The following is a 17,270-nucleotide window of genomic DNA, read 5'->3' on the forward strand; positions in this document are numbered from 1 at the left end:
AATAAGTTTTTTTTTCGCTAATGCCAAAGGGGGAGATTGTTGGCATTAAGTTATGTTTGCCATTAGTGACAACACGTATTCATAGTTATGTATGTTTACCAACTTCATCACTTAATATCTAGCGTTTACCATGAATTCAATGGTTGCCAAGTAAGTTCAACAGTTCAGTAGTTCATACCAAGCATTCTAGAAGCTACTGAGTGAAAACAAATAGTGTGCAGTCTAGCAGTTATCACCGAGCAGATAGTGGTCATCGAGCTTTGCAATATTTACCGAGTCATCAATTACTGTGATATGAAGCTAGTGTCAATCGAGTGATGGATGAGCAATGTTTACCAAGTTCAAGCAAGGTCAACATAGAAATTAGTTTCCACTGAGTTACACTATATCTACCGAGTCTTCAATGTTCACCGAGTTTGAAGCTATGTTGAGTGATTAGTATGGACAGAGCTTCTACTTCTACCGAATGCATGATGATGTCGAGTAATGCAGTGGATGCCAAGTATTAGAAGGTCACCAAGTCAGCTATTTAGAATCCGAGTTTCTACATTTGGGCCGACTTAGTAATGTTTGTGTTAACTTGTGTTTTGGCCAACCTTGTAAATATTAGAATTAGAATGGTATATATGTAATGCATTATATCATACCCAATAGATGGATGTAAGTAGTATGAAGCAATGTTTTGAGAAGAGTGAATGCGAATCAACAACAAAGTAGAGTATTCAACAAGGTTTATAAGGAGCAGTAAAGTTATATCTATCACAAGAGGTGATATGTACTTCAAATATCTAATCAGCAATCAAGTTGTAAATTAGCTCTACTATTTCATCCTAATAGGTGAATCAGTTTCTAAATCCTTTAATAGGGTAGACTTAATAGTCTTTCATTAAATCTCTTAATAGAGTGCATACTTCATTGTATGTAAAAACCTCTAACAAGGTGGATCTAGTAGTCCAAATTGCTCTTAATAGGGCAGATCATCAGAAGTGGTCATTATAAACCTTAATAGGCCAACTTTATACTGTAGTATTGAAGTTTTGTGGGTATCATCCCCACCCCAGTTTTACTTTCTATTTGGAAGGTTTCTAGGTCACCAAATACTGTGTTCATGCGTCATGAATGTTTATCTTTTAGTTTCTCATGCATGCAGTAGATTAGATGAATTAATGGTGAATGGATTATGTTGATTAAGTGCTAAATTAGTTTAAAGTTTTGGAGGTTACTGATTCACCCCTCCCCTCTTAGTAACCTAGCTAGTCTTGATTATTTCCAACAATTTCCTTATATTGGGTTTTTCCTTCATATGTATAATTATACAATATCATTTATTATATACTCCTCTTAACCAATTTAGAGATTGTTGTAACTTTTTTTGTAAAGCCATTGATGTTAAAATTCTAATGACACAAAGAAGCAAATGAATTACAATTTTGCACTTGGTAAGAGCTATAAGTTATCTACTCATATTCAACTTGAAACATTAATACAAAATGTAATTGTCTCTATTTCTCCATTGTCTTTAGTTCTTTAGTTTCATGTATAATTACAATTAATTTTAATATGGTGTAAAGATAGTTCAAACTCTAAAAAGATCAAAGGATATAAAGAATGTCATTCTAATGAATTTTGCATTCCTTCAAGTTAAAAAGTTTATTCCTCCATCTTAACCCTTTATTACCACACTCTACAATACTATAATCATGACACATATGGCAAGAACTACAATGCTTTGCATCTCTTTTTCTTTTGAGTATTTGACAATGAAATGATTAATAATAATAAATTGGGTCTTGTCCAAAATCTATATATCTCAACTATATGGAATACCAATTTTTTCCTCCTATCTAAATTTATTTTTTCTTTGGTAGCAGATGGTCTTGGTAGAATGAATACTAAATTTTGTAGATTTGTGTAATGCATAATTTTCTTAGGATTTACAATATAGTTTAAATGAACTCTTCACTTCATTTAAACTTTAATGTTTCTAAGCAATATCTTCCATTATTACCATACTAAATTATCATATCTCAATGGATTATCTATTCTATCAAGATGGATGATGTTGGACATATCAACTCACCTATTATAGAGCACTGTGAGGGCTCATATAATTTTATGGACCTCTGTAGAGTGGATGGGAACAAGAAAGTGTTTTGTGGTTTAATTTCTTTTGAAAGTATATATATTTTAATCACATTTAAAATCCTCATAAGTGGTGTGAGGGCTCACACATAGTTTGGCATTGAGATACTTAGCTTGGCCATCAAGATATGAACATTTGGTTTCTAATTAGATTTTCATTATGATTACATTGCACTAGCAGATTTCTCTAGCTATTCTTATAAAATCTTATATACTAAGGTGAAACTGAAAATTCTATTTAGCTTAATTCTAATATCAACAGTAATCTAGAATGAACAATTGTTTTTAATGAGTTATTTATGATGAATGAAATAAATGAAAATGTGTTTTACGTGATAATTATAAATTTATCTTTCTAGTGCTATGATGTTATCTTGTACTAATAAGTGTACTAAGTGTGGTCCTAGCCAAGACTCAAGGAATCACATGGTGGAAATAAAACCTTGTAGTGATAGGGAAAGTAGAGAAGATATCAAATGCCTATCTTAATTTTTCTTGTTTTAGCTTGTTCAATAAAATATCAAAACATAGGAATCAAGAACTATCTTCATTTGACTACAATCTAAATTAAAGAATGTGTTAGATTGTCTTTTTCTCTATGTTACAAGTGCATTGAGATAAACTAAACCAACTTTGTTAGGAAAAAGAAAATAATTTCATTAGTACACACAAGTCCATGTGCTATTAGTATTATGTCTTCCATAACTTCATATGTAGTTTCTCTAGATCCAGTTGAATGAATATATATAGTTCTCTCAATTATATAGAAATCATCAAAGCATATCATTTTGACAATTATAAAACTAGATACATTTGAAAATAAGAATAATTGAAAATGTTTGGCAAATGCAAATATTTTTTTCTGATTAGATAAAGTGGGGTTTGGCTCGAACCCTTAGAAAAAGAAAACATCAAGTCCAATAGATAGAAAGACCCGGGTTCACAAGAATTGAGACCCCATAAAATAGAACTACTAAACTAGCAACCAAAAAGGATCCATAGAAACAAAACCAACAACCTACATGAACATTGAGACTAACAACTATACACCAACATGAACACCCAACTCGTCAACCTAGCACAAGACTACTACTTTCTTAATTCCTTGAGCTTATCTAAGAAGGAGGGATGCTTAGAAGGCCTAGATGACATTGTTTAGTTATTAAACTTGTTTTAATGATTTAATTGGAAACTTAAATTGAAAAGTGTGGTAGATTTTAGCAAGAAATCGAAGAAATGTATTTGAATGCATGTAAATCAAATTATAATATCAAATGCATTTTTGGAATACAAATAAAGAAGGATTAGTAAACCACAAGATTTTTTTTAATGTATTAGCTAACCATTTAATAATGAAAATATAATTAGTAAAAAGTAATCTAATCAAATACTAAAAACAATTAACAATGAGACTTGTTTAATGCTTGATAAACATCTTAACCACTTTCCTCTATAATTTTTATTACTAAGAGTATAATATAAGATAGATTTAAAATAATTAATATGCCAATAGTTGGTTCAGCAAGTAAGCTCCCATTTAGGAATTAACCACAAAAATGTATCTATTATGTTTTGTGGGACAACACTATATACATTTTATTTTAAAATGGATTGTCAAAGAATGATAAGAACACTAACTAGAAATAATATTCACATGTGTTGAACACTCCCTGAAGTGGTATCTAAAGATAGTTTAGCAACCCTAAAAATCAACCATTAGTATTAGTTGGTAACTATTAAATACAAACCAAACCAAGTATGGTTTTATAGTGCTTAAGCAGCCTCGAAACATGTTTGAAGGCCATTAAAGAATAAAAATGGCACTGGCTATAGGGCCAAATATTGCACTAGCCCCATCTACCTCTTTGTTGAGATAATGGGTGTTGCACACATTGCATAATATTGTTATATTTTATTATTTTATTTTATTATGTAATGTTGTACCTAGATGGACTTGCAACATGTAAAGATTTCCATGGAATATTTTTGATGAGTTGTATTGTAACATTGTGATAATATTTTATGTAATTATTTAATATTGGGGAAAAGAATTAAATGCCCAATATTAAATGTGGGGTCAGTGGGTTAGGTAGCACATGGTTTTAGCACATGGTTTATGTAATACCACTTAGTGGTTTTGTGGGACTTGCTACTATATAAGCAACCACAAGGGTAGTTGTTGTAGAGAGAGAGAGAGAGAGAGAGAGAGAGAGAGAGAGAGTGACAAGGAGAAGACCAAAGGCAAGAGTCGAGGGGGACAAGGCTTGACAGGTTAGCCAAGGGAGCATTTGTGAAGGTTGGAAGCATGGCATGGGATGTGTGGATTCATGCTTGTTCACATAGTTTGCTCGGTTGTGGCTATGGCCATGAAGGCTTCCATGATTGTATGGCAATGGTGTTTTTGCTGAATAATACATGGTGATGGATGTTTTTGGAGGCTAGGTTTTTCCCTCAATGAGGGTTTCCCAGGGTATATCTTGTGTCACAATTTTGTGGGTATGCTGTCTATTCTCTTGCATGTGGATTTTAATTCCGTATTTATTTCAGATCTATTATGGGTTATGTGGAAATCGTTATATTCTTTGTTGCCAAGTTTCCTTACACTCTTTGCATGGCAATGGAAAAATCTAACTATTCTCAGACTACCTTCACGCACTAACACATGTAAACTAATAATGTACTGACACATAACTACACAACGATTGATTTTATGAATTTGTAAAAAATTAAAACTCAACCATGTATCCTCATTAATTTTAAATATTAATCTATAAAAAATATAACTCAATTCATATGTTTCTATATTCTAATTTTAATAAAAGATATTTCTTGAAATATTTTCTATAACAATATATATTTTTAAAAATAAATAGATATTATAGAATAATTGATTTTTTTAATAACCCTAGAAAAATTGGAACTGGGATGGAAGAAAAATTCAAAGCAATAAAGTAGTGGAGGTCTGGTAATCTAATCTCTACTTTTCAATTTCATTTTATCAATGAAGTTGTTTTCTGGGTTAATGTCTACTGCTCTATGTGCATGTGATTGTAGTTGGAAAACATGTTGTTAATGGCCCATGGATGTGGGTTGGATGATATGGTGAATTTTCCCTACCTTTTGTAAATATTATGCTAAATCTTTGGTTTTTTCCTAACAATCCATCATCCACATTTGCAACTAGTTCTTCATTTGGTTTGTGGAATTGAATATAAGTCATTTCTTTTTGTGGTTCTATCTACCAAAGTATTTGAAGCTTTGACAAATGGGTAATTTAGTTTCTAAGTACAACCATCATTAAGTGTAGCTTGGGCTTGTTAATTCACACACTTTTCCTTTCACCATCTATTGAATTGGGCTCCTCTTTTTTTGGCTCCTATAACACACAATTAATTTCTTGTGTGTTATTTTAATCCTTTTTGTAAAAAAAAATTCTTGAGCATCTAACCTCCTAGTGCTCTCTTCCTAGATTACAAATTGTTCATTTTTTTCTTTCACACATATGCCTAAGGTATTGTTCAGTTTGAAAATATTATCAAATCACAAGAATAAGCTCGATGAAAAGAGCGGACCACACAAAGGTAAAGTTGAAAAGAATTCTTTAACATAAAATACTATTCGAGATTGCAATAAATTATTTAATCTAGTTTGTTTGAAAGGTTATTTTTAATTTTTTTAAATTCTCTTTTCCAGATAAAAGAAGAATTTTGATAGTTATATATGATTACAACTAATATTTAAATTATTTTTAGTTTTTAGTTTCTTTAATATGTGTGCGTGCGTGTGTCTCGAGCTGATTGAATCGGTGTTAATAAGGGTGACTTTCCAAGTCCACGAAGGGACACGACTCTGTGTATTCGCTGTGAGAGAACATCATCAATATACGGCATAATTAGTATTTACAGCATCGAAATACATAATACATATAATCTGCATTTGATCCACGTTATATACCTTGAATTATATCACAATATTGTCTGAAGATTATCATATCAATTTTGATATAAGTTTTGAGTTTTTGGTATAGTTCAAAACAGTCACAGTGCATAGCTCTTACTCTTCTGTTACTCTTCTGTTAATTTCTAATGGAGAGCTTCTGATAAGAAATATTTAGAAGCCATAAATGGCGCCTTTTCACCCTGGATCCTCATAATGCTGTTTCATTCTTTGCCAATCACACAGATTGCCTGAGTATGCAGCGATAGATTACAGTAGCTTTCCATTAAAATCTTCATGGTTTCTCTTTGTATGGGTATCTAGCACTGCAAGAAAATGGAAACATCTCAAGGAATATCTTGCTTCTCTTATAAGGTAGGCATATACTTGAGATTAAGAGGAAAACTCTCATCACAGCTTAACGCTGTGATTTGTGGTCTGTCATGGCCGTACCTATCATAATGTCTTCAATATGTTTGTTCAAGATTTCGTAGGAAGCACAAATGCTTCATTTGGCCTTTCATTTAGACCAGCGTGGATTACATGCTACACATACCCGCATTTTTACTGGCCAAAGAGGAAAACTTTAATCACAGTTTAAGCATGTTTAAAGCCTCCTCCATAATTCCAGCAGGCTATCTGGAACGGCCCCACTTAAATGATTGTGACTCAAGTTTAGAGTAATCAGTCCTTTCAGCTTCCCAATTTCCCCTGGAATTTCTCCTCTGAGATTGTTTGCAGAGAGGTCAATAACAGTAAAAGCCGCAGGAATTGAAGAGTAGTCCAGCTCGTTTCCCTTGTTGGTAATGTTAACCCCTTTCTGATAATACATTTCATAATTCATAAGCAATAAAGTACCTTCCATACCTTTCGCCATTGTTCTGAGCAGTAGCCATGGCGAGTAATTCTATGATTTCAGGGGGAATGACACCTGAGAAGCCATTAGAGGCGAGGTCGATTATACCCAATAGATTATTCGATCTCAGAACAACAACTCGCAGATTTTTTAAGCTTCCCAGTTAAGTTGTTCTTACTGAGGTCCAGGAACTCTAGTAGCTTACAGTTGAGAAGCCCTGATGGAAATTTCCCTGAAAATCTATTGCCTCTCAGATCCAATGACTTGAGCTGCTGTAGATTAACCACTTCATCTGGTATTTCTCCCTCCAGTTCATTGCTATACAATGTCACCACTTCCAGAGAGGTGCAATTTCCCAGGGTTGAGGGCAGAGCATGGCTGAGCTTATTATTTTACATTTCCAGATTTTGTAACCTCTTCAACAAAGAGATTGATGAAGGAATGGCACCTCTGAATTTGTTGTTAGACAGCGACAAAAACTCCAGAGAAGGGGGAAGATTTGTACCAATATAATCTGCAATGTTTCCCTCAAAATTGTTCTTGGACGATTCAAGAACAGTCAATTGATGGTGAAGGGCAAGAGAGGGGAGAGGACCATGGAGATGATTGCCTGAGAGGTTCAGGGTCTTTAGAATATGCAATTTAGTCCATAACAACGAGGGTATGCTTCCCACCAGACTGTTACTGGAAACATCTAAATGCTCAAGTCTGGTCTGGTAGGACAACCATTTTGGAATGCTCCCACCCATGTTACTCCCTCTAAGCAATAGCATTAACGGATTAAAAGAAGGAATCCAATCTCTGCTTATGTTGAGAGTCAATCCACTATCAGTTAACCAAAGGTACTGAAATTTGGTTAGGTTTTGAAGCAGAGATTCTGTCACTATTCCCTCCAACTGATTGTCCCATATTGAAAGGGTTTCAAGGGAGGACAATTGACCTAATGAGAATGGAACACTACCATTCAATTTATTTGCACTCAGATCAAGATATGTCAAGGATGATAATTTGGACAACCACTGGGGAATAGTGCCTTGCAGTCCATTATCTCGAAGGCGGAGGAAATTGAGTGAAGAGAGATCGCTCAAGGATGAGGGAATTGTTCCATAGAGTTTATTGACACCCAAATCTAGATATGTCAAGAAGCTTAAATTCCCAATGAAAGACGGGATTGTCCCTGTTAACTGATTCACTGAGAGGTCCATGTGAGTGAGGCTTAAAGCTGCAATTTTGGCTGGCAGAGTCCCATTCAGGAGATTCATCCTCAAATTGAGTGAAACCAAGCTGTTTATGGTGAATAACCAATTGGGTATTTCAGAAGAAAGTGAATTGTTCTCCATATGCAGATATGCAAGGGAAGACAGATTTCTGAGAGGAGGAGGAATTTCACCTACCAGACTACAATTGATCATCTCCAGATGCTGAATCCTCTTAAGATTGCCAATCGACTCACCCAATTCTGTCATAGGAAGGCCGCTGAGATTGACCCCTCGGAGTGAAATATACTCCAGTTGAGTAAGATTCCTGAGCCATTTCAAACTGGGGATTTTCAGATGCTCTAGATCAGAAAAATCCAAGTAACGCAGCTTTGAAATCCTTCCCATTTGTGGAGGCAGGAATCCAGAGAAGCCTGTGTTGGAGAGGTTGAGATAAGTGAGGTCTGTCAACAAGGACATGTTTGTAGGCATCTCAACTCCATGAAAGGAATTCATGCTCAAATCCAGGTATTCTAGTTGGCTCAATGGGAAGAGCTTGAAGTTCTCACTTATGGAGTGAAGAGAAAGGTTGAAACCTCTGAAATCAAGAGAATCCACTCGTCCTGAGTGAGAGTCGCAGTGGAGGGCTGTCCATTGGCAGCAATTAGAAGAGCCATTCCAAGACTCCAAGAGGCCATTCGGATCTTTTACGTTATCTCTCAATTTCAACAGAGCATCCTTCTCTATTTCGAGGCATCCATGTGTTTGTGTAAAAATAAAATAGACTATTACACATATTTTGAGAATAACTCTGATTTTCTGCGCCACTGTTTGCTTGTGCTCTGTATATTGTATAAAAGGTCGCAATACACAAATATCAATGGTAAGAGAGGGGAGATAAATTCTAGGATAGACTATTATAAGTACCAGGTATAGACTTCCCTGAATTGCTAGGATGAGTGTACCCTATTGCATTATATCAATGGTAAGAGAGGGGAGATAAATTCTTGAGTCCAAATCCTAAACCTTTAAGACAATTGTCCTAGAAAATTAGGACAAGTATCTAAGATGATTACTTTTTGAATGCATCATATGATGTAGATTCATAATTATAACCCTTTAGTTTGATCTTGTATGTGGTATTTCATGATGGGTTTTTGTATTTTGTCTTATAGGTCTTTGGTGTTTTTTTCCTATTAATTAAGTCAAATTAAATGATTTAATTTAAAAAAAAAAATTTATGCTATTTTTTATATTTAATTATATTTAATTAATTGGAAAATTAATTAAATAAAAAGAATCAAATTTAAAGATATAATTATAGTTTAATTTTGGAGTGTAATAATATTAATTTAATTTAATAATAATATATATTTAGGAGATCATTTTTAAATAAATGTTAAATATTATTATTACTTGAATTGATAAATATTTTATCAATTAACGCTTCGAAAATAAATTAAAGAGTGGAAAAAATATTCATTTATTAAAGAGTTTGAATATTGCATAAAGTATGCATGAGATTAAAATATAATAAATTAATTAAAAAGAGAAGGCAAGTAAATTTAAATAAAGATATTTTATATTGCAATAAGTGTGCATGAAAAAATAAAAAAAAAGTTAATAAAGAGTTAAAGAGTTTAAGAATTTGCCTTAGGGCAAAATCACCCAAAACCAAGAAGCACAATAACTAGCACAAAATAGACCAATAGAGTATGATCAGAATAATAATATGATATTCAATTGATGTGTTGATTGATGTTCAAGTATGCTAGATGTGCTTGTATATAAAGGTCTCTAAGATGCATCTAGAATGTCTAGAGTTAGCAATATGATAAGCCTCACAACTAAGCACATGTCCACCAAGAGTGGGTTATCCTCCATTAAGCATAGGAGTTAGTGCGATGATGAGAGGATAAGCCTACAAAGGTGTGTCACGTAAAATTATGTTGTAGACACCATGTGCTAAAATAAGAGTGTGAATAACTATGTTGTCAACATGACAACTCAGTTGATTATGCAAACTCCATTGCTATAGACACCATATGCTAAATTAGAGTTGCTTACTCTAGTGTTGTCAAAATGACAACTCATATGAGTACGCAAAATCCTAAGTCTCTAACTTAAGAAATAATAAAATAATGCATTTATCTTGATTAAACTTAAGCAAAGCATAAATAATAATTATTTACACTAACACCCCCCTTAAGTGCAACTTAGGGGAATGCACTTAAGCTCACAAAAGCTATGATGAAATCCATAATGGGTCCCAACTACTAGGCCATGTTAGGTACCCAAGTACAAATGCAATGAAATCTCTCTGAAAATGGAGAAAGTGGGAAAACCTCATGTGAAAAATCTTCCCCCAACAAGAGAGATATGTACAAATAGAAGAGAAGGATCATGTGAACCCCCCCGGTGAAAAATCCCTCACCCCCAAGAGATCTTGCAAATGAATATACTTGACCTCCGTGAAGGGCTTGGTGAAGATGTCAGCTACTTGCTGCTCTATAGAACAATACTACAATGCAATGACTTGCTCATGAATCAACTCTTTAATGTAGTGCATATGAACCTCAATATGTTTTGTCTGCTGATGTCGCACTAGATGTTTTGAGATCTCAATAGCAGTCTGGTTATCACAATGGATGATTGTGGGTCTGGGTAGATCAAAACCAAACTCCTTCAGAATGTACTGCAACCAAATAGCCTTTGTCGCTACAGTCATAGCTCCTCGATAGTCAACCTCATTCGATGAGAGATAAATTGAGTTCTGCTTTTTACTCCACCAAAAAATGGGGCCAAAACCAAGACAAAAACATATATCTTGAACTAGATTTACGAGAATCAAGGTCCCCTGCATAGTTTGAGTCTGTATATCCCACTAATTGAAGTCTAGTACTAGCTGCATAGTGTATCCCATGTGTATGTGTACCCTGGATATAGTGTGTACCCTGGATATAGTGCAAGATTCTTTTGGTTGCCTTCCAATGAAGCTCATGTGGCTCTTACATGAAGCAAGAAACCATTTCAATTGCAAATGAGATGTCAGGGCATGTATGTGTCAAGTAGATGAGGCTTCCAACCAACTGTCTATACAAAGTCGCGTCAACAAGTGGAGTGGAACACTTTGTTTCTAACTTAACACCTAAAAAGAATGGGGTTAGATGCAGCCTTGTAGTCACTCATGTGAAACCAAGCAAGAAGATCAAGAGCATACTTGGGTTGTGATAAGGTGATCCTTAATGAAGACTGATGTATCTCGATACCAAGGAAATAGTGTAGTAGACCCAAGTTTGTCATTGAAAACCTATCCTACAAAGTAGCCTTGACAATATCAATAATGGATGTTGTGCTCTCTATAATGATCAAGTCATCCACATAAAGTACAAGGAGAAAATGTGAATCATCCCCCTAAAGAATGTAGACATTCAGATCAAAATGACATCTAGTGAACCCTTCAGAGAGAAGGAAGGAATCCATCTTGACATACCAAGCTCTAGGAGCTTGTTTAAGTCCATAGATAGACTTCTTCAATTTGAAAACCAAGGTAGCATCCTATATGAATCCTTGTGGCTGCTCCATATATATCTCCTCATGAAGATCCCCATTCAAGAATGTGCTCTTCACATCCATTTGATGAACAACCCATCGTTGAGCTTCTGCTATAGCTAGTGTCAAATGAATGAAATTCATCTTTGCCACTAGTACAAAGGTCTTAGTGTAATCAATGCCAAGTACTTGAGAGAAACCTTTTGCAACAAGTCAAGCCTTATGTTTTTCAACACTTCCATCCACTACGAATTTGGTCTAATAGATCCACTTACACCAAACCAATTTCCTTCCCTTAGTAAGAGAGATTAAGTCCCATGTATCATTTCTCATAAGAGAATTATATTCTTCCTCCATTGCTCTATCCCATTCTAGAATGCCCGATGCTTCTTTAAAGGATTTTGGATCTAAAGCAACTACAATATTAGCATGTGGGAGTGAGTTGTGTTGTGATCTTGTCCTGCTATTATCAGAAGGATTCCCTGCCAATGGTCTTGTCGCCTCCAATGTCTGCTTAGCCCATCTAGGTATTTGGAAGAAGATGTAGAAGGAGTATCCTCAACCTCTGATGGCTGATGCCTCTGTTTGGGTTAGGGATGAACATCTTCCAAGTCATTATTATCACTATCACTCTCTTCAATGGAGGAAGAAGGAGGAATCGAAGAAGTAGACCTTGGACAACTCTCTTCAAAATATAAAATCCTCTCATAGAATATCGTGTGTCTTTGGATCCATTAACTTGTAGGCTTTATGTGAGTCCACATATCCAACAAAGATGCAAGGTTTTCTTTGAGCTTCTAATGCCTTGCATTTCTGTGGAGGTATTCATGCCCATGCTAGACAACCAAAGACTCTAAAGTGCTTAACTATAGGTTTCCTACTAGTCCATGCTTCAAAAGGAGTTACACCATCCAAATATTTATGAGGACTCATATTCTAGATATAGTTAGCACAATTTATAGCTTCAGCCCAAAAGACTTGATCAAGAGATTTTTTTAGTAGCATGTAAGTCATCATCTCTTTGAGAGTTCTATTTTTCCTTTCAGCAACACCATTTTTTTGTGGCATATATGGTAATGAATGCTGAAGGTCAATGCCCTCTTGAATGAAAAAGTCTATTAGTCTTGAGTTCACATACTCCCCCCCATTATCTATTTGAAGAAATTTGATTGCTTTCCCTAACTGCTTTTCCACTTGAGCCTTGAAGCTAAGAAATTTTTCAAACACTTCACTCTTATGAGCCATAAAGAAAACCCAAGTAAAGTGAGAGTAGTATCTATGAAGGTGAGTGCATAGCGAGACTTGCCAAATGATGGCACTAGAAATGATCCCGCTACATCACTATGAACTAATTCAAGAACACATTGTGCTCTCCAAGACTTCTTCTTTTCATATAATTTTTATAGATTTTTTCCAAGTGAGCAACCTGAACAAACACATTTTGAAAACTGGATTTGAGGTAGACCATTAACCATTGACCATTTTCTTGCTACTAAGCTATTGAAGATATATGTAGTTGAGATGTCCAAATCTCTCATGCCATAGTTTGATTTTTGCATTTGAATGTAATAACAAGGCTTGTGCATTTGATTTTGGCACCAAGGAGGAGAAATGTAAAGCCTTGAATCATGATTGGCTTCACCTATTGTAATCATTGAGTCATCCTTGATGCTTTTCACTACCACTAAATTTGGAAGAAATTCAACTTTATTTCCACCTCCATAGTGAGTCATTTGGTAGACTGAAAGAAAGTTAGAGGTAAGATTAGGAACATATAGAACATCCTTGAATGCTCGACTGTTCATCTCAACTTCACCTTTACCTTCAACTTCCCCCCTAGTATCATCACCTACAAAGATGTGTGGTACCTCTGAATGTGCCATGGAAGAAAAATCTCTTTTTGACACACCCATATGATGTGTGGTACCTAAATCAATGATCCATTCTCCTTGACTAATAGTGTTCATGAGTAAATCATGCCCTTTGCCCTTAGAATCTAAAGATGAAGATCCTTTCTCCTTATAAGCATTAGGCAATGGAACATTGTGTTTCTTCATGATGTTCTTCAACTCATCAATCTGTTTATGATAAAATTGATGTTCATCTTCTTACAATAGGCACAGTTTTTTCTTCTCCTAATTAGTGTACCCCTTTTGTTTGTATTTGAGGAAGACTTTCCTTGTTGATTTGATGTTGGTGTTGACTTTTCTATATCCTCTTATTTACATTACTCTTCCACTTTTTCTCCTTGGCCTTTCCTTTGTTTGGTCTTTAACTAGCTAAATTTTGAGAACCCTCATTATTAGCCACCAATGCCTTAAACTTTGACGACTTGAGAATCCCCATTGTTTGCAACTTAGTTTTTTTATCCTCTAACAGTTGAGCATAATCATCAAAAGTAGTTTTCTTATAGGAAGCTCCTAATGTCATCTTTGTGGTGTTGAAAGAAGAGAAAAATGTGGATTACTCAAATGGCAGCTTATTATGAATGAGATAGATCATCTTGTCATCTTTAATAGGACTACCACAATCATCAAGCTTTGTTCTTAATTCATCCACCTTAATGATAAAATCTTGAATAGAATCAAAGGTCTTAGGATCTAGGGGGACAAGCTCATCTTCAATTCTGTAAATAGCCTCCTGAATCACTTTACCATATAGGATTTTGAGGGCATCCCAAGTTTTCTTTTGTGCAAGGAGTCCTCTCGGGTGATTGCACAACTAGTGCCCTGAATTTAGGAGAGAACTCCTTATCAACAATTGAGGGTTCATTTTTGGGGGACTGGGAATTTTGGAGAAGGAATTTTTTTCAAAGAGAAGGTTTTGAGAGAAAATATTTCTCTCACAATCTTTTCGGTGCTTGTGAATTGTAGCATCAAAACTAGGTAGATTCTTGTGTTTTGTTCAACCAGTTAATTACATTATTTAAATATTTTTGTCTTCTTCATGATTGTGAATTGTTTACCTGAGATTCATTGTGGCAAATTCTTAATTATTGTATTTTGGAATTATTGGTATGCATGTGGGATTCTTTTGTATACGTGAAGATTAAAATATCATAGAACCCTTGTTCAGTAATTTTTAAAATTGGAATTTAAACCGAGAAGGGTTTTGAATTGAAAAGGAAATTGAAAATTGAAAATTTGACAAGTTGGCCGTATTTTCCCTATCAATGAATTGTTAGAACTTATATATATATATATATATATATATATATATATATATATATATATATATATATATATAATGGGAGGGTTTTTGTTTATAAAGAAACATTAGTTAAAATTAAATATTATAAAGAATTTTTTTTTAAAAATATATTATTGGGAGAGGGTGGAGAATCCCCACACCCCCCATACCTACCTGACATAGGAAAGGAAAGGAAAGGGGGTTTTATAGTTCACAACACTATGCCATAGTTTTTGGGTTTACGTATGGTGACAGTGATATGGGACTACCTCGTACTCTTTTTTGAGAGGCACTTGACACTATAAACGAGGCGTGCATTGCCCACCCCCCAGTGGGATTTGAACTTTTGACCTCTCTTTCAAGAGTACAAGTTCTCCACCACTAGGCCAACTCAGGATATACCTAATAAAGTCCAAAGTCCATTTAAATAATATACATTTTTTTTGAATGCCACTTGGCAATAAAATACAAAATGCTCAATCATCCACTGTACATGTCATAGGGTATGAAAGGCTAAAAGAATATACATTTGTAAAAATAGATCACATCATCCCTTTCAGATCCATGCTACAAAGTATAATACAATAAATGAAACCATCCATCATAGAAGATATAACCATCCATCATAAGATATAGCCGTCCATCATAAGATATAACCATCCATCATAATGATACAAAGATAGAATGAAAGGAGATGTAGACAAGGGAACTCGAACCATGGTATCAACAGATGAATCTCAATGGTAAGAGTAAAAAGCACTACCACCCAACTGCGTGGAACCTAAATGGCCCAATCCCACCATGATGAGGAGATAGTCTCAACTCCCAAATAGGATATAAGAAGTCATGGTAGCAAGTCAGACTGTCAGCCACAATAGCAGTAAGACCTGCCACCGTAGGTCAAAGCTCGTCGGGCCTTTTAAATATAAACATATTATGTTTATGCAATTTTTTTAATTAAATTTTTTAAAAGTTATTTTATTAATAATTAATAATATTAAATATTAAATTATTAATTAATATTAATTTTGTTAATAAATTTTATTAATATTTATAAATTTAAAAAATAATTAATGAATGATTAATATAGTTAATTTATGTAATTATTAATTAATTTAATTAAATGTATTTATTTAAGTTTAATCAATTGTGGAAATTATTTAATGAAGTGTTGGATTTATTTTATTATTAATTAGTGATATATTTTTAAATAAAATTGTAATTATTTTATTTAAAAATCAATAATTATTATTTTAATAATTTAAATAAATAATTACCCTTAAATTATCGTGGAATAATTGACTTAAAAATTGAATAAGGGTAATTGTGCATTTTATTCGAATATAAGAAGTGGGTTATATTGTAAGGGTAAATTGTGCATCTCTTCTACTTGGAACTTACATTGAAAACAAAAATTGAAAGCTTACTGTTAACTCAACTATCCATCTTCAAAATCAAACCAAACTATGAAACTACTTTATTATCTATATGTTGTTTGTGTTTTGGGTTTGGGTTGACTAGTTATATGACATCTACCAGAAGCTTGGGAGTTATGTGTTTGTGGTTTTATGATGATTTGAACGTAATCTTTTAAACTCAACCATGATAATGTGTTTGGTATGCTCTATGATGAGTTTGGTTTTATTGTTTGTTATTGTTGTTAGTATTATTGTGGGATAATGAGATGAATGTTATGACATACTTGACTTAACCTTTTTGAGCCTTTGATCAATATTTTTGGGATACTTTCCAATTGCTTGTAGAGAATTGATGGGTTATTGTGATTTATATTTTGATGCTTTCTACTCACTTGTATAGGACTGAGGGAAATACTATGATTCTATGATTTGTGATTTTATGAGTTTAAGGTAGGTTATCTATATTTAATGTCGAGAAGTGGCTTGCAATGGAGTTTAGGGCCCAAAGTGGCTGCCAGGGTAACTCATTGTAAGTTGTTTAATAAGTGAAAATACTACACTGAATGAGAGTAAAATGAACCTAATAAGAGTCTTTGTATGTTCTCATGTCATGCCTCGAATGCTAGTACAAACTAGGATGGGAGTAGAGAGAATGTTTGGTTGTGACCATGCATTGTTAGTATGCCTTGTCAGTACGAAAGGATACTAGTGCCATATAGAGTCACTAGGGGATGGGGGTTAAGTTAGATTGCCAGGGTAACTCTAGCATTGATTCGTGTAATGACACTTTCTCGCTTACATAGTAGATTCCCTACATGTCTTTGTGTGCCTCTAGGTGTAGATGTCAAATTATCTTGGAACCTTTGAGTTAGATTACTTTTAGGATTTCCTGGACATAGATATTACTTTTGTTTTTGGGATTGATATCCTATTTGGGACTTGAGAGTATCCCCTTAGTGCATGGGAGTGGGCCTTTTTAGG

General features: G+C 34.2%; 1 pseudogene; it reads right to left on the reverse strand.

Annotated features, from left to right (window-relative positions):
- Window positions 1–6,249: 6,249 nt before the first annotated feature.
- On the reverse strand, window positions 6,250–10,858 carry LOC149568495 (uncharacterized; annotated as a pseudogene).
- Window positions 10,859–17,270: the final 6,412 nt, after the last annotated feature.

The sequence above is a fragment of the Cupressus sempervirens genome, chromosome 3 (genome assembly GCF_028749045.1).
Source record: "Cupressus sempervirens isolate cs-2001-9-10 chromosome 3, ASM2874904v1, whole genome shotgun sequence".
Taxonomy (NCBI): Eukaryota; Viridiplantae; Streptophyta; class Pinopsida; order Cupressales; family Cupressaceae; genus Cupressus; species Cupressus sempervirens.